General features: G+C 39.5%; 1 protein-coding gene and 1 long non-coding RNA gene across 4 annotated transcripts in view; one reads left to right on the top strand and one right to left on the bottom strand.

Moving 5' to 3' along the window:
• The window catches only part of GALNTL6 (polypeptide N-acetylgalactosaminyltransferase like 6), a 1,222,748-nt gene that overhangs the window by 848,995 nt on the left and 355,003 nt on the right, over positions 1–18,750 (top strand). The gene's annotated exons all lie outside the window — the stretch shown is intronic.
• Positions 1–18,750, bottom strand: part of LOC112624631 — a 94,588-nt gene that overhangs the window by 25,405 nt on the left and 50,433 nt on the right. The window contains exon 2 of the long non-coding RNA XR_003119442.1: positions 4,037–4,160. This is a non-coding gene — a long non-coding RNA (uncharacterized LOC112624631). The remainder of the gene's footprint in view (positions 1–4,036; positions 4,161–18,750) is intronic.

Here is an 18,750-nt window from a genome sequence, read left to right on the forward strand (position 1 = left end):
CTCCCCTTCAATGTATTTTAAAATGTTCAGAAATCAAGAGGAAAACAACCATGATTAATTGGCTCAGCCAAGATCACAAAGTTAGTGTAAATCTAAACAAAGTCAGGCTGTAATTTTGAAGAATTACAAAAACAACTATTTCTATCTATTATGGCCAGTATTCTACAGCACTGGCACAATCTCTCACCCTTGGCATCATAGGAAGACCCACTAGAGCATACTTCAGATTTAATGCTGGACAATAGCCTCAATTAGCTCACAGCACTGAAGCCTCAGAAGATACAGGCATCTGTTTCATTTCCCTCAAGGGGCAAAAGGCATCAACTTTACTGCCCATACACGATCATTAGCATTTCCCTTCACAGCTGTCACCTGAGGAGCATATCTCAAGGAAGTGGAATGTCCAGCCGGAGGGAATACTCTGTCCTCACTGAGGAAGTTCAGATTGCCCTTGTCTTTATTTTCAAATGCTTTGCTCCAGCTGACTGGCCTTTTTAGTACTGGCTAACATTGAGTGAGTTAAAGCAGCTGCTTGTCATTCATGTATTAAAAACTAAGCATCAGTGTCTTTCAAAGTCATGTGAAGGAAACAGACAGGACCCAAAGTTCCTAGTCCATTAATGGCCCCACTTATCCATAAGCACATACTTTGCTCAAGTATATCATCAGAACTCCTAATTATAATGCTATAAATTATAGCAGAGAATTAAAGGCAGTTATAGAGGAAGGAAGAAATATGAATATTACTAAAATGAGAAGGTAATTAAGTTACCCTCTTCCCTCTGAGCCAGCTCTGGTTGTTTAAAATAAGTCCTAATAACAGTGCTAAATGAACTCAAAGCACAAATGAATATTAAACTGACCTACTGCAGAGGTTTTATAACTGGCCTATTAAGGTCGTTTTCATTACCAGGGAGATTTGAGTCATTCTTAAGAATGTGAAAGGTGAATGTGATGGTTAATTTTATGTCAACGTGGTTGGGCCACAGTGCCCAGGTATTTGGTCAAACATTATCCTGGATGTTTCTGTGATGGTGTTTTTTAGATGAAATTAGCATTTAAATCACTGGACTTTGAGTAAACAGACTGCCCTCCATATTGTGGGTGGGCCTCATACAATCAGTTGAAGGCCTCAATACAACAAAACTGACCTCCACCCGCTCACCTCTCCACCCCTTACCCCACAAGAAGAAGGAATTCTGCCAGCAGAGAGCCTTTGGACTCAAACTGCAACTCACCCCTGGGTCTCCAGCCTGCTGGCCAACTCCATCAGATTTTGGACTCCCAAGGCTTTATCATTGCATCAGCCAATTCATTAAAATAAAGCTGTCTTATATATATGCACATGCATAGTGTTTGTTCTGTTTCTCTGGAGAACACTGGCTAATACAGTGAGTAAACTGACTACACTGGAAATAACAAGATGAACATCAAGAATGTAGAAAGTGAGAACCCAGTTACATTAATGGAATAATTACCGCTTAATTTTAATTGTAATATTCTTTGCTAGCATTGTGAGACTTTAGTACCCAAACCCAAAAGAAGCAGTTTTTATAGTATATGCTAATATATATTCAACAAATAATGGAGTGCTCATGGCCAAAAATGTCCCTTCCAAAGAGCACATGCCAATTTCAGGGCCACTAAATGCCAAGCTCCAGTAATGTTCCAGGACTTTTGGCACATATCCAGAAACAGGCAACTAGTCCTAGAAATCCAGGAAATCAACAACTCATGAGTCCAGCTAATATTTATTGAACATCCTTATCACAGGGAGGCAACAATGGTGAGTGACAGCAAAACAGTCCCTGATGTCATGGAGCTCAGAATCTGAGGGAAAAGTGGATCATGCAAATGTATAAATGGAGACAGGTGCTATTAAGAAAGAGGCTTGTACTTAAGAGAAATCTGTAGACAGGCTACACAGAGCATGGTCTACAAGGGCAGCAGCATTAGCATCACTTTGGAGCTAATTAGAACACAGGATCTCAGGCCCCTTTCTAGACCTGCACTTTAATAAGATCCCAGATAACTGGTGTTGACATTAAATTTGAGAAGCAGCTGGTTTAAGGGATAAAGAAAACTGTTTTACTGTGGATAGTATATTTCAGTTGAGATCTGAAAAGAAGAGGGATCATTTCTATACCCTCTGCATGTTTACTGCTGGGCTTCACAGGGACTGTGATCATTTCTATAAGGCAGTCATTACTGCTAATTACCAAATATTTCCAATTCTCTCCCAGACATCTTGTAGGACTACCATACCCTAACCCCATGAAGCTGGATCTGACCTAGTGACTAGTTCTGGCTAGGTAAATATGATCAGGATGGACCTATGTCACTTCTGGTGGGATTTTTAAGAATCACTGTAGTTTGTCTGCTTTCTCCTTTCTGCCATGATAATCGGCAGTGTATAGTTAGTAACAGCTCAGTCAACGGGAAACCTGGAGCAGAAACATCAATTCACCTACAATTAACATGGGCCTTGAAAGAGCAATAAACTTCATCATTCTAAGCCTCTGAGATAGGATGGTGATTTGCTCCTGCCTAATTGGTATACCCTATCATCAATGGATTCATTCCACTGCTACCCACTGAGTGCTTATGAGGTGTCCAGCACTAATCCAGGCTCTGGAGATTCTGTGATGAAATCAGCCAGACAAGACCCTGCTGAATATACTCTTTCTCTAGAGAAAGCTGGGCAAATAAGCAACTAAAAAGATGGTGGTAAAAAGTAAGAAGAAAATGAAACAGAGTGGAAAGACTAAACACGGGATGACAAGGCTCTTTCAAAGGAAGTGGTCCGATCAGGAACAGCCTCCCTTCTCCAAGGAGCTGATGTATGACCTGGTACCTGGATAAGGAGAAAAACTCAGCCATTTGAACATCTGGAGAAAGAGCCTGCTAGGCAGGGGAGAGGAAATGCAATGGCCCTGAGACAAGGAAAAGCTTGGCATGAGAAGGTAATGGAAGCATAGTCCCCGTGAAGCCCAGCAGTAAACATGCAGAGGGTGGAGAATGGTTTAAGATGGGGCTGGAGAGCAGCTGGAAATCAGATCCCAGAGAGTTCAGGTCTGTTCAGAGGTTTGTGTTTTATTCTAAGTGCAATGGGAATATGTGATCTGTACTATAACAGTATCACTCTGGGTACCATATTCAGCATAAGCAGAAGGCTTGTAATAAGAAGAGAGTGAGCACAGTAGGACAAGTAAAAGAAGATTAATCTAATGGTGGTAACTTAAAAGGGCAGAGAAATGCAATCCGACTACCAGCCTAGGATAACTGGAAATATTAAGTGTATAGCATTAATGACTAATGTCACCCTTCTGTTCACCAAATACTTGATTTCCTCTCCTTTCCCCATGTACTATATATTCAATCTCTCCCTAAGCGGGACAATCCCAAGGTCCCACCAGTCAGAGGATCAGCTCTGAGTTCAAGATCTGGTGACGCATCCTAGTCCCTGTATCAGAGAATAATGTGGTGGTTTCTGTATCAGGTTTGGATGTGATTTCACTTCATCCAGAAATCTATGAACTAAGAAGGTGACTTGGCTAGGCTAGGTGTAGTGGCTCATGCCTGTAATCCCAGCACTTTGGGAGGCCGAGGCAGGCGGATCCCTTAGGGTCAGGAGTTCAGGACGAGCCTGGCCAACATGGCGAAACCCCATCTCTACTAAAAATATAAAAAATTAGCCAGGCATGATGGCGTACACCTGTAGTCCCAGCTACTCAGGAGGCTGAGGCATGAGAATCACTTGAGCCTGGGAGGCAGAGGCTGCAGTGAGCCAAGATCGTATCACTGCACTCCAGCCTGGGCGACAAAGCAAGATTCCGTCTCAAAAAAAAAAAAAAGAAAGATGATTTACATGCCCAACTCCCATCCCAACATACATCCACACTCAATACGCAACTGCAGAATAAATACATAATAATTCTAAAGAGATTCACATTCAGAAAAGGGAAGAATATCAGATACATGGCAGACACTCGATAGCAATTCTGGAATCTAGGCGGTGATAGTGAAGGTTTACTACCTTAGGCAATCCCGTATTAAACTGCAGTTCTTATGTCTTGGAAGGGTTCTCTTGTCCAGTTTTCCAAAATTCTTGACTCCATCTTCTAAGATGTTCTTCCTTTGAGATTCTTCTTGCCTTCAATCTGGAATGTATATTAAAGGATCGTGCACTTCAATGTCTACTCATTCATAATTCTTTATTTTAAAATTTCAAATAGTCTCTGTCCCTTTAAGTTCCAGCTTGTCATTCATTTGACAGTACACTTCTCTGAAGACCTTACTCAATTTTCTTCAATACCTACTTTTTTTTTCCAAACATACTTCTATTTGCTACTTTTGCTTTATCACACCCAAATCTCTTGTCTCTTTTCCTCTGGACATAACTAAGGTATGTTGGACTATCCAGTTTAGGTGAGAGAGCCATTTTGTACAATTAAAAAGATTTAGGCACCACACCTTTACTAGGTCATGGATCTGAGTCAAAGATTTTAACAATAGGTGTGACAGTCTTACCTAGAATTCATACTTGCTGCAAGAGTAATTCTTCAAAGACCTTCTCAGCTTTATCTTTTAGGGTAAGATTCCTTACTGGAAATCCTCAAACTAGACTCTCTTTCTTCCTACGTACAAATTGGCCAGTTCTTTTCTAAGCTCATTATTGTCTTATTAGCACCCTGACAAATGCAGTCAACAATAATCAAAATCAATTTCAAATGTACTTTAAAAACTAAGCATTTCCCTAGAACAGGGTTTGGTAATCCTGTAGTCCAAATCCAGGCAACAGCCTGATTGTGTAAAAGGGAAACTAAAGATTGTAAAAACAAGCAATGAAGAATGTGCAACAGAGACTCATACAGTTTGAAAAGCCAAAAATACTTACTGCCTTTCTCTTTACAGAAAATGTTTGCCAAGTACTGCCCTAGAAGTACAAATATATGCCTCCCAGGTTAAACTACCATCTTAACAAATGTCTCATCCCAGAATAACACTAGCTAACCTCCTTCTTACTTCCAAACTTCCCTTGCCACCTACGAATCATTAAGCCAAAGCCACACATTTTAGGTTGTTTTAAGGAAACACCTCCATTTCTTGGTACCGACAGCTGTATCCATCAGATTAGGCTAGGGCATGCTGCAGGCCTCCGCTTATCAATCTCTCCAGAACCACACTGATGGATATTTCATGCCATTGCAAGCTTCCATGAGCATCATAACAAGGAAAAAGGGAACTTGGCAAATTGTGCACTGCCTCAAATCTTCTGCCTGAAAAATGACACATTTTATTTGCCAAATTAAAGCACACGGCCATGGTTAACTTCAAGGTGTAGTGGTTTACTTCAAGGTGGCCATGGTTTACTTTCCCCTGGAAGAGGAAGTAAAACAGAATTGATGATGGTTGCTAATAGCTACCACAACTGCATTCCCATTCCACAAAAATAACCTCCATTAGGAGTTGGTAAAAATATTTTCACTTTGTTTCATGCATATGCATAAATATTATCTTCCCGTAACATTACCTTTCACATCATAATCATGATATGTGTTCATACTTATAGTAAAGGGCAGGGATCATGACTATTTTGCCTATTATAGCACAAGGAATGGAATGAACTCAACTATTTATCATATTAATGAATAAATAATGTCATTATTTCTATGTTATTTAATAGTTTCTATGTTCATTCTACTAATGATTTTTGTTGTATTTTTTACAAACATTTGAACCTTTTATTCCTCATCACCATGAAGAATGAAAATTAAATAGTGCCTATACCCTTTCACCTCCTAGACCATGCTAAGTATTTAAGCAGAAAATTTTTTTATCTCTGTCCCCTTCTTACGTACTCTGCTTTTCTTTATTTTTATTTTGCTAACCTGGAATTTTTAATCTAGATTTTTACTAACTTTATTTCACATTATGATTCTTCCATTTTTAGAAATCATTCTTAATATTATTTTAAATTTGCATGTACAAAATCAACCATAATTAGATTTAACTATAAGTTGTATACCTTTATTATCTATCAATGTTTCCTCCAATTTTCTTGAGCTCCTTATTTTGATACATTCATTGTTTAACTATACTTCAAAAAAATTTTTTCAAAACTAGTACATGGTGAGCGGTGTTTCTGAATCTTTGCATGTCCAAATATAACTTTCCTTTGCATTCACATGAATGATGTTTTGTCTGGATCTTGAAATGGAGCATGAACGTTGTTAAAATCAAAATGGAGTCAATGTGTTAAAAACTGGGGAAGATAAATAGAGCTATGAAAGGCCATGAAGGGAAGCTTCTCATGCACAAATGACGGAAAACAAAAACTATCGCAAAAGATAGCAAAACCCACAATCTCACACAAAGACTGCACAACCTTACATACACACACACAAAAAAATTCTGTGAGGACATCTGCCCAGCAACTGCTTGTTCAATCTTGGACTAATTCCACGATTGTTATCAACCCTTGTAGTCAAGGATTATCTCAAAACAATTACATAATTCTCATTTTTCTTTAAAAACCTCTGTCTTCCTTTACTACCCTGAATAAGAACCTGGTTTACTATGGCACACATATTCCCATTGCAATGCCTATTTCCAAATAAATATCATTTCCTTTTAAAGCGTTCTTCCTGTTATTTAGGATGATGGGAGTCACAGTCCACTTACACTCCAAAGTTTGAAAAGCACTAGTCAACGCTGTATTTGCAAGTCTTGTGGACTCCAGCAGTAATTGTCTAACTACTGCCTTCTAGTGAAAGCCACTGTATGGCAGTAGTCAGATTCTGAGCAGGCTATATTATGCTGTATCATGGATACAGCAGAGAAAAAGCAGGCAACTGGTGGACATCCTAGTGCCAGCTCACTTCATTTCCAAAGCTAGTCCCACCAAGTTTAGCCAAGGAGAATAAGTCCACTTGCTGCGGATGTGGAGTTCAAGCTGTGTCCTCAAATCCTCCATTCACTCCTTTCCAGGCTTTCCCTATCATGCCCACATCTTCCTTCCTCTCACTTCATGTGGGGTAGTGAAACAACTCCTAGGGGAGTCTCACTGAAACTACTGCACCCTCCTCCCTTCTACTGGCTCCATCACCTGTGTCAGGAGCTCCCTGCACCAAATCTTCCACTTCATTGAGTATACTTACAACCAAAGGGAGTAACTGTGATAAAGCCTGCGTCAGCTACCATGTTGATTTTCTACTGCTACTGTCAATCACAAAGCTAGCAGTTAACATCCATTTTGCAAGCCAGTTCTCTGCTCTGGGTTTCACAAGGTGACGGGAGGGCTGCGTTCTTTTCCACAGCTTCTGAGGATGAATTCACTTCCAGGCTCATTCAGGTTGTCGGCAGAATTGAATTCCATGAGATTATAGGACTCAGGTCCCGTGTCCCTGTCCGCCATCAGTTCAGGTGGGTTTGTGTCCGGAAGTGGTGGGTTTTTGGTCTCGCTGACTTCAAGAGTGAAACCACTGACCCTCACAGTGAGTGTTACAGTTCTTAAAGATGGTGTGTCCGGAGTTTGTTCCTTCTCATATTCAAGTGAGTCCGGGGTTTTTTCTTTCTGGTGGATTCCTGATCTGGATGACTTAAGGAGTGAAGCCGCAGACCTTCCCAGTGAGTGTTACACCTCTTAAACGCAGTACCTCCAAAGTTGTTTGTTCTTCCTGGGGGTTAGTGGTCCCGCTAGCTTCAGGAGTGAAGCCGCAGACCTTCGCGAAGAGTGTTACATCTCTTAAAGGCTTGTAGACCCAAAGAATGAACAGCAACAACATTCATCCTGAAAAGCTAAAAAATAAACGAATCCCCAACTGGTTGGCCCTGCTATGTGGGGTGGCTTGCTTTTATTCCCTTATCTGGCGCCACCCACATCCTGCTGATTGGTCCATTTTACAGAGAGCTGATTGGTGCCTTTTATAGAGAGCTGATTGGTCCGTTTTGACAGAGTGCTGATTGGTGTGTTTGCAACCTTTAGCTAGACACAGAGTGCTGATTGGTACATTTACAATCTTTTAGCTAGACAGAAAAGTTCTCCAAGTCACCCCACCCATACCAGAAGCCCAGGCCGCTTCACTTCTCCCTGGCAGTCCGGCAAGATTTTGCGTCATCTAGCCCTGGCACTAAGGCAGCCCAGAGGGAGCTGTCCCAGATAACCAAGAAGAAAAGAGGGGAAGGGAGAAAGAGACTGAGATCCGCCGTAGTGGTCAACGACCCCGCAAAGAGGGAACGGCGGTCCACACACGGGACCTAGTCTCCAGTCAAGCCCAGCAGGCGCCGGCAGGCATGCTGGGCCTGCGAGCCGGCGCCCACCCGTAACCGCGCCAGCCCGTGAGCGCGGCGCGGAGCCCCGGCTCCTGCCTGCGCCTCTCCCGCCACACCCCGCGAGCAGAGGGATCCAGCTCCAGCCTCCGCCAGCCACAGAGAGGGGCCCCCACAGCGCAGCGGCGGGCTGAAGGGCTCCTCGAGCGCGGACGCCTAGGCCAAGGAGGCGCGGAGAGCGAGCGAGTGCTGCTAGCACGTTGTCACCTCTCAGGTTGTTCTCAGGTTTTAGAGGCTGCCCACATTCTTTTTGGAATGGTACCTTCCTCCTGCTTCAAAGCCAGCAAAGACCTTTCACAGTAGTTCCTCGATTCGCGTTTGATTAAATCAACAGGGAGCGGGAATTTTGTGGGCCATCTTTTGAATTCTGCCTTTGTGCAGTTGCACTATGCAAATGATTAGGAAAAATCTACTAGTCCTTATTTTGAAGTAATGTTCCGAGTGCCCGCGGTACATCGTTACTCTCACTCCTGTTTATCACTGGGAGGATTTTATATCGAAAGCACTTTCCTTACTTTTTAGGAACCCCCGTTTTGCCTGTGATGAACCACTCAGCATTTCCCCGCATTAAATTACAGTGACTTGATTTGAAACAGAAACGCCTCAAATTTTGGGATCTACTTATGACAGCCTTCCCTGTTGACCAGGACTCAAAGACTATTAGGCCCTAATGTGTCTTTGGTCAATAAAATGGAATTTGGAGAGTTTGAGAAGGTACATTTGTGAGTTCAGTCACTGTCTAGAAAGCATGAAAAAATATATTAGAAAAAATGTGTTGCTCTTGAGTATTGCCATTGATGAGTTCCACAGTGCTAGTATACTATATTAGGAATTTGAATGAAAAGGAATTGAATGAATTCTATTTGAAAAAATGAATTGTACATGACAACTCACAAGTATCCAAGAGCCAAATTTAAAATGTCAAAGGTTATGTAAATCTTATATGTTTAGCTAACCCTCTAATGAGAAGAAGTCCCAACACTGAAGTCTCAAATCGTTTTTGAGAACACTGAGGAGAGAAGAGAAGCCACATAATTTGAGAGTGTCATAACCAGGAGTCCTAGAAAGAGGAAGATCAAATAGACAATGTGAAGTTAGGCCGTAAAGAGGTTTAATTTAAAAGCTGAGAGCAAAATCACAGTCCTTTCATAATTATTATAAGGAGATGTTGGGTACCCTCACCCTCTGGCAGAGCTGTGGTGCCTAATGAAAAGAAAGCGTTTCTCTCCTGCTTGGCTTATTTTATTCCTAATCAGCAGCAGTACTTCAAATTAACTTCACAATCTATTGACCTCTCTCAGCCATAAAAGTCTCTTTTCTCTTTTGATATTAGCTTAGCTCCCCATTGAAAGTAACAGAAAAAGAGCTCCTACTTGAAGGTTATATCCTTCCTTGTGGACGGCCCACTTCAAAGGGTTCATCGCATGGTCCAAAGAGAAGTAAAAATAAGATGAGGGAAGTGCAGCAGCTGTGTTTCTAAGACAAGAGGTTCTGAGCTGAAGAACACCGTATCGATTAAGGTCAGGACAGCTGGGAAGGTTGTAGTTCAGCCAACAGAGGGCTAAAGTACTGAACTTGAATACTCTAGAACCTGGGAAGTGTCAGCATTAAACTCAAAATCATTTTATGTAAAAAAAAACCGTTGTATTGTTTAGATTCAGTTCTGTAATATGGATACTGGAACATTAAAATGATCTGAGGTATTGATTTCAAAATCCATCGTTTGGGGTGTTGGATAATCTGTTATTTACTGAACACAGGTAGCACCCAGCTATGGATAAATTGTGTGTAATAGTTGTGTTTTATGAGATCAAGATTTTAAAATGGTGACCATTGATTGTTGTCCTCTATTTCATTTAACCTCTGTTGTCTTATAAATGTGGCTGAGGGCAGTGAGCTTATTAAAGGCTAACCTGCATATTAATATTTTTATCCACCGAGATAGTACTTTCCCCCACTTAACCAAGACATTGGAGGATTGCCAAAAATAATATACCTCAAAATATATTCACATAGGCATCCTCTAAGTCAAGGAACAGAGGGCTCACTGGAATGGATTGGCCCTCCAATGACCACAACAGTAGATGCTGATGCTTAGGAAGGATAGACATAATAGCTGAAGAAAAAAATTTGCCAGTTGAAACTTTTGTTTGATTTTGCCACTTCGGCAGTCATTGCTTTTTGTTATGGCCAAGTTAAGTTGTTATGGAATTAAAGAATTTCGGATTTTTTTGGTAAGTATTCTTTTAATAAATGTCTATTCAAGCCTTCTGCCCATTTATATTTTTATTGTTTGTTTTTTAACTTTTATTTTAAGTTCATGGGTACATTGCAGGTTTATTATATAGGTAAATTCATGTCGTGGGGAGTTGGCATACAGATTATTTCATCACCCAGGTATGAAGCCTAGAACCCATTAGTTATTTTTCCTGCTCCTTTTCCTCCTCCCACACTGCACCCTCCAATAAACCCAGTGTTTGTTGTTCTCCTCTATGTGACCGTGTGTTCTCATCGTTTAGCTCCCTCTAATAAGTGAGAACATGTGGTATTTGGTTTTCTGTTCCTGTATTAGTTTTCTTCTAAGGATAATGGCCTCCAACTCTATCCATGTCCCTCCAAAAAACATGTTCTTCTTTTGTATGGCTGCATAGTATTCCATGGTATATATGTACTACATTTTCTTTATGCAGTTTGTCATGGATAGGCATTTAGGTTGATTCCATGTCTTTTCTACTGTGAATAGTGCTGAAATGAACGTATGTGTTCATGTTTCTTTGTAATAGACCATTTAAATTCCAGTAATGGGATTTGCTTGGTCAAATGCCATTTCTCATATTGAGTCTTTAAGGAATTGCCACACTGTCTTCTACAATAATTGAACTATTTACACTGCCACCAACAGTATACAAGCATTCGTTTTTTTCTGCAGCCTCACTGGCATCTTTTTTTTTTTTTTTTTTTTTTACTTTTTAAAAGTTGCCTTTCTGTTTGGTGTGAGATGGTATCTAATTTTGGTTTTGTTTCACATTTCTCTAATCAGTAATATTGAGCTTTTTTTTCATATGCATGTTGGCTGCATGTACATCTTTTGAAAAGTGTCTGTTCATGTTCTTTGTCCACTCTTTTTATGGTGGTGTTTGGTTTTTTTCCTGTAAATTTGTTTAAGTTCCTTATAGATGCTGGATATTAATTTGTCAGATGCAGTTTTGCAAAAATTTTCTGCCATTCCATAGGTTGTCTGTTCACTTTGTTGATAGTTTCTTTTGTTGTGCAAAAGCACTTTAGTTTAATTAGATCCCATTTGTCAATTTTTGGTTTTGTTGCAATTGCTTTTGGCATCTTCATTATAAAATTTTTGCCCATTTCTATGCCCAGAATGGTATTGCCTAAGTTATTTTCCAGGGCTTTTATAGTTTTGGGTTTTACATTTGAGCCTTTAATCTATCTTGAGTTAATTTTTGTATTAGGTGTAAGGAAGGGGTCCAGTTTTAATCTTCTACATATGGCTACCCAGTTATCCCAGCACCATTTATTGAATAGGGGATCCTTTCCTTATTGCTTGTTTTTGTCAGGTTTGTTGAAGATCATACAAATGTAGATATGTGGCCTCATTTCTGGGTTTTCTATTCTATTCCATTGGTCTGTGTGTCTGTTTTTGTATCAATATCATGTGGTTTTGGTTACTGCAGCCCTGTACTATATAGTTTGAAGTCAGGCAGTGTGATACCTCCAGCTTCATTCTTTTTGATTATAATTGCCTTAGCTATTCAGGCTCTTTTTGGTTCCAGAATTTCAAAATAGTTTTTTCTAGTTCTGTGAAAAATGTCATTGGTGATTTAATAGAAATAATATTGAATCTATAAATTGCTTTGGGCAGTATGGCCATTTTTATGATACTGATTCTTTCTATCCATGAGCATGGAATGTTTTTCCATTTGTTTGTGTCATCTCTGATTTCTTTGAGTACTGTTTGTTAGTTCTTCTTGTAGAGATGTTTCACCTCCCTAGTTGGCTGTATTCCTAGGTATTTTGTTTTGTGTGTGTGTTTGTGTGGCAACTGTGAATGGGGTTCCATTCATGATTGGCTCTTGGCTTGCCTGTTTTTGGCGTGTAGGAATGCCAGTAATTTTTACATATTGATTTTGTATCCTGAGACTTTGCTGAAGTTGTTTATCAGCTTAAGGAGCCTTTTGGCTGAGACTATGGGGTTTTCTAGATACAAGATTATATCATCTGCAAACAGGAATAATTTGACTTCCTCTCTTCCTATTTGAATGAATTTGTTTCTTTCTCCTGATTGCCCAGGCCAGGACTTCCAATACTATGTTGAGTAGGAGTGGTGAGAGTGGGCATCCTTTTCTTGTGCTGGTTTCCAAGGGGAATACTTCCAGCTTTTGCCCATTCAATATGATGTTGGCTGTGGGTGTGCCATATATGGCTCTTATTATTTTGAAATATGTTCCTTCAACACCTAAGGGTTTTTGTTTATTTGCTTTTTGTTTTCTTGTTTGTTTCTTTGTCTGTTTTTTGGTTTGTTTGTTTGTTTGTTTGTTTGTTTGTTTTAGACAGAGTCTCACTCTGTTGCCCAGGCTGGAGTGCAGTGGTGCAGTCTCGGCTCACTGCAACCTCCGAATCCCAGGTTCAAGTAACTCTCATGCCTCAGCCTCCTGAGTAACCGGGATTAAAGACATGCACCACCAGACCTGGCTGATTTTTGTCTTTTTAGTAGAGATGGGGTTTCACCATGTTGGCCAGGCTGAGCTCGAACTCTCCACCTCAGGTGATCCACCTGCCTCAGCCTCCCAAAGTGCTGGGATTACAAGAGTGAGCCAGCATGCCTGACCGTTACCTAGTTTATTGACTTTTTATCATGAAGGGTGTTGAATTTTATCAAAAGACTTTTCCCCTTTGATTGAGATAATCATGTGTTTTTTAAAGTTTTAGTTCTGCTTATGTGATGAATCATGTTTATTGATTTGCATGTGCTGAACCAACCTTGCATCTAGGAATAAAGCCTACTTAATCATGGTACCTATACTTTTTGATAGATATCCTGCTGGATTCAGTTTGCCAGTATTTTGTTGAGGATTTTTGTATTGATATTCATCAAAAATATTGGCCTGAAATTTTCATTTGTTGTTGTTGTGTCTTGACCTGGTTTTGGTATCAGGATGATGCTAGCCTCATAGAATGAGTTAAGGAGGAGTTCTTCCTCCTCAATTTTTTGGAATAGTTCAGTAGAAATGGTATCAGCTCTTCTTTGTACATCTGGTGTCATTCAGCTGTGAATCCATCTGGTCCTGGGCTTTTCGTTTTTCTGCATTGGTAGGTTGTTTATTACTGACTCAATTTTAGAACTTATTATTGGTCTGTCCAGGGATTCAATTTCTTACTGTTCAGCCTTGGGAGGGTGTATGTATCCAGGTGTTTATTCATTTCTTCTAGATGTTCTAGTTTGTGTGCATAGAGGTGTTAATAATATTCTCTGATGGTGGTTTGTCTTTCTGTGGGGTCACTGGTAATATCCACCTCGTCATTTCTACTTGTGTTTATTTGAATCTTCTCAATGTTCTTCTTTATTATCTAGCTAGCCGTCTACTTTTTTATTATTTTTTTCAAAAATGAGCTTCTGGATTAATTGATCTTTTGAATGGTTTTTTGTGTTCCAATTTCTTTCATTTCAGCTCTGATTTTGGTTATTTCTTGTCTTGCATTGGGATTTGTTTGCTCTTAATTCTCTAGTTCTTTTAGTTGTGATGTTATGTTGTTAACTATAGATCTGTCTAACTTTTTGATGTGGGTATTTAGTGCTTTAAATTCCCCTGTTAACACTGCCTTAGCTGTGTCCCAAAGACTCTGGTATGTTGCATCTTAGTTCTCATTTGTTTCACAGTACTTCTTGTATGTTATTCAATTTTCATGTAATTATATGGTTTCGAGTGAATTTCTTAGTCTCGATTTCTAATTTGACTGTTCTGTGGTCCAAGAGATTGTTTGTTATGATTTCAGTTCTTTTGCATTTGCTGAGGAGTGTTTTACTTCCGATTATATGATTGATTTTAGAGCATGTACCATGTGGCGATTAGAATAATCTATATTCTGTTTTGGGGGGATGAAGAGTTCCGTAGATATCCATCATGTCCATTTGTTCCGTAGATATCCATCATGTCCATTTGTTCCAGTGCTGAGTTCAGGTCCTAAATATATTTGTTAGCTTTCTGTCTTGATGGTCTGTCTAATATTGTCAGTGGGGTGTTAAAGTCTCCCACTATTACGTGTGAGAGTCTAAGTCTTTTTGAAGGTCTCTAAGAACTTGCTTTATAACTCTGAATGCTCCTCTATTGGATGCATATATATTTAGGATAGTTAGATCTTCTTGTTGAATTGAACCCTTTATTGTTATGTAATGTCCTTCTTTGTCTTCTTTGATTGTTTTGGTTTAAAGTCTATTTTTTAATCAGAAACTATTATTGAAACCCATGTTTTTTTTCTATTTTCCATTTGCTTGTTGAATTTTTCTCCATCCCTTTATTTTGAGCTTATATGTGTCATTACATGTGAGGTGATTCTCTTGAAGACAGCATACCAATGGCTCTTGGTTCGTTAGATTGCCACTCTGTGTCTTTTAATTGGGGGCATTTAGCCCATTTACATTCAAGGTTAGTATTGATATGTGTGGATTTGATCCTGCCATCATGATAGCTGGTTATTTTGCAGTCTTGCTTATGTGGTTGCTTTGTAGTGTCACTGGTCTGAGTACTTTGGTGTGTTTTTGTAGTGGCTGGTAACAGTCTTTTCTTCCCATATTTAGTGCTTCCTTCAGTAGCTCTCATGGTGACAATTTCCCTCATCATTTGCTTGTGTAAAAAGGATCTATTTCTCCTTTGCTTAGGAAGCTTAGTTTGACTGGACATGAAATTCTGGGTTTGAATTTCTTTTTCTTAAGAATGTGAAATATTGGCCCTCAATCTCTTCTGTACTGTAGGATTTGAGCTGAGAGTTCCACCATTAAACTCATGAGCTTTCCTTTGTAGGTGACCTGACCTTTCTCTCTAGCTTCCTTTATCACTTTTTCTTTCATTTTGACCGTGGAGAATCTGATGATTATGTGTCTTGAGGATCATTTTCTTTTAACATATCTTGCTGGGGTTCTCTGCATTTCTTGAATTTGAATATTGGCCTGTCTTGCTAGGTTGGGGAAGTTCTCATGGATGCTATTCTAAAATATGTTTTCCAAGTTGGTTCCATTCTCCCCATCCCTGTCAGGGACACCAACAAGTCATAGATTAGGTCTCTTTCCATAATCCTATGTTTCTTGGAGGTTTTGTTCATTCCTTTTCTTTTTTTCCTCTCTCTGTTCTTGTCTGACTGATTTTCTTATTTCAGACAGTCAGTCTTCAAGCTCTGAAATTCTTTCCTCTGCTTGGCCTATTCTGCTATTAACACTCCTGATTGCATTATAAAATTCATGTAGTATGGTTTTCAGCTCTATCATGTCAGTTTACCTGCTTTTCTGTACTGTCTATGTTGTCTGTCATCTCCTGCATTGTTTTAGCATGACTTTTAACTTCCTTGCATTGGGTTTCAACATACTCCTGTAGCTTAATGATCTTCATTCCCATCTATATTCTGAATTCTATTTCTATCATTTTAGCCATCTCAGCCAATTCAGAACCTTTGCTAGAGACATGATGCAGTCATTTGGAGGAAAAGCAGAACTCTGGCTTTTGAGTTTTCAGCATTCTTGCACTGATTCCTTCTCATCTTTGTGGGCTTATCTACCTTCAATCTTTGAGGTTGCTGATCTTTAGATTCTTTTGTCTTTGTTCTATGATGATGATCTTGAGGGTTTGATTGTAGTATAAGGTGATTTCAGCCAACTGGCTTCATTTCATTTCTGGGAGATTTGGGGGAACCAATTCACAGCTCCCAACTCCTGGACTGCATGCTCTAACTCTGGGGAACTTGTATTGGGCCCCAACTTTGTTCTCTGGCTTCCCATGGTTTGGAATCCACCGCGCTGTGAAGGTCAAGGTACAGCAACTGTGGCAGCATGCTAGTGGATGCTGGGGTGCCTGCCTCCCTGTGGCAGCTCACCACAGTGGCAGAGGCAATGCAGCTGCTGGGGGAAGGGGACCCCTGTTGGGGAATGTGTGCATGGTGGCACTGGAGGTGGTGTTGGCTTAGGGGCAGGGTACTGGCTGGCACAGGTCTAGGTGCCTTCTCTGTGCCCCGCAAGCAGGAATGATTCCCCTGGAGGAATTTAATAGACCATGTAATTAAAACCTTATTTCACAAACTGAAAAATAAAAATCAGAACTAAATTCCAAGGAGATTAAATGCATGGCCCAAAGTCGCATGGCTAATAAATGGCATATGCCCCAATTACTACATTTTTATTCAACAAATACTTACTGAGTTTTCACTATATACAAGACACTGGGTTCAGTATTCAATACAGAAAAATTTGAATAAGGAAGCACCATGCCCTAAAGAAACCTTTCTCCAACTTTTTCATGTCTCGGTATTTAGTGTTTTGTATCATTTCTGAATCCTTAATACATGTACATCTAGAAAGTAGACAGAGCATCCTCAAATCCTCAAATTGGATTCCTTAATAGCGGTTAGGTTTAAAATCTAAAGTTAGCAAAAAGAAAGAGAAAAAATGTGGAAGAAATTTAGTTGTTGCTGAAGTAATGGTTTTAAATAAAAAAGTATATATGATAGTATGTGACCCAGAACAAAAAAAGTACAATTTGCTTAGCACAAGAGGCTCATTTTTGGCTAAAAATATGTCATGGTCTGATGCTTTTAAATTAAACTTTTATAACTTAGTCTTGTAAAGTATTTGATTTTTGAAAAGACTTTATAATCAAACAATTAACAAAGGAATACAAGGACATTTATAAAATGTGAAGTGAAGAAAGACTACAAGGGACACAGCCAACTTTAATTTCTTTCCAATTGGAAGACTTTTCTTTAAGTCTTGTAAATCACATGCTTCTCTCTTTGAGAGAAGAAAATATGACTTCTCTCTCTGGTACTTCTAGGAAAAAATTCATGAAGCAACACAAAATGGTCATGGCAATAAATATTTGTTGTTCTAAGGATGTGAAAATAGACGTCTATTCAACTGCATTCTCTCATTTACAGAGCCAGATTGGGTGCTACTCTCACAGGTTCACATTGCTATCTCCCAGGTAATTCAGTCCTCCTGTATTTTGGGCTTGGGTGCATTAAGCAAGCAATTTCCTATTGGTTCTGCTTTCTTATACAAAACACAAAGCATGCCCTTAAAAGTATGGGTTAGACATACATTACTCCAACGGGCACTATTCTCCATATGACTCATAAAACTGATGGGCATTCCTCAGACTCAAACAGACAGGATGCGGTAGCTGCCTACTTCATTTCACACATCTCGTTTTTATAACTTCAGTCACTTTCTGATTTCTCCTGAGTGATTTCTATTTGAGCAACTGCTTAAAGTTCAGTCATAAAGATCTGCTAGCTTCAGAAATAGGCTCTCAAATGTGACCTTCATTTAAATGTATAAGGTAATTTCAGGGCTCTCTAACGTTTCTGAGTTTAAGGTACTATTGACGATGCCAAATACAATGTTCTTGCTTTTTATAGCCAGTAGTATTCTTGTTCTTCTACTTCAGAGTTCAACTAAAGACCTGAAATGCTAGATACAATCTGTGTAAGCTTTGGTTAGGCTCACAGGATCAACTTGTTACTGTCCTTGTGTTAAACACCTGCTCTAGCTAATCAGGTGTCCTACTACTGAAAATGCTATAACCACCTAATATTTATCAGAAATCACACACACACAAAAAAAAAAACCTCCAAGTTTACTGCTCTAAGAAACTGATCTATCAAGAAAATGTTCTGTATTCATGTTTAACAATTTATTCAATGTGTGTTCATGATTCTACATGGTAACAATTATTTTGGGTTAAGTGTACAATATTTTAATAAGTGGAAATTTGTGATTGTGTTGACCTCTGACCCAATTCAGCACTGCTTGATTTGTAATAGCACTCAGCACTCTCCCTGCTACTTATTTGGAAGACATCTCCACCTTGGAGAAAGATAAAAGGGGAAAGGAGGAGAAATGCCTTTAGCAGTTCAATTCAACAGCTATTTGATGTGCTTCCACCATGTTCCAAATATGGAGTTTAAAGATGGAAGGCAGCAAACAGCAGATGATAGTTCTACTCTTAAGGAGTTTATGGTCCAGGAATGGTCACAGTCATGCACATAAACAGTTGGTCCAGGAAGAATAGAATAAAGGGCAAAATAGAGGTGGATCTAAAGAATTGTGGAAACACTGGCCAGCCACAGTGGCCCACACCTGTAATCCCAGCACTTTTGGAGGCCAAGGCAGGAGCATCTTTTGAGTCCACGAGTTGGAGA

This window comes from Theropithecus gelada, chromosome 5 (genome assembly GCF_003255815.1).
Source record: "Theropithecus gelada isolate Dixy chromosome 5, Tgel_1.0, whole genome shotgun sequence".
NCBI lineage: Eukaryota > Metazoa > Chordata > Mammalia > Primates > Cercopithecidae > Theropithecus > Theropithecus gelada.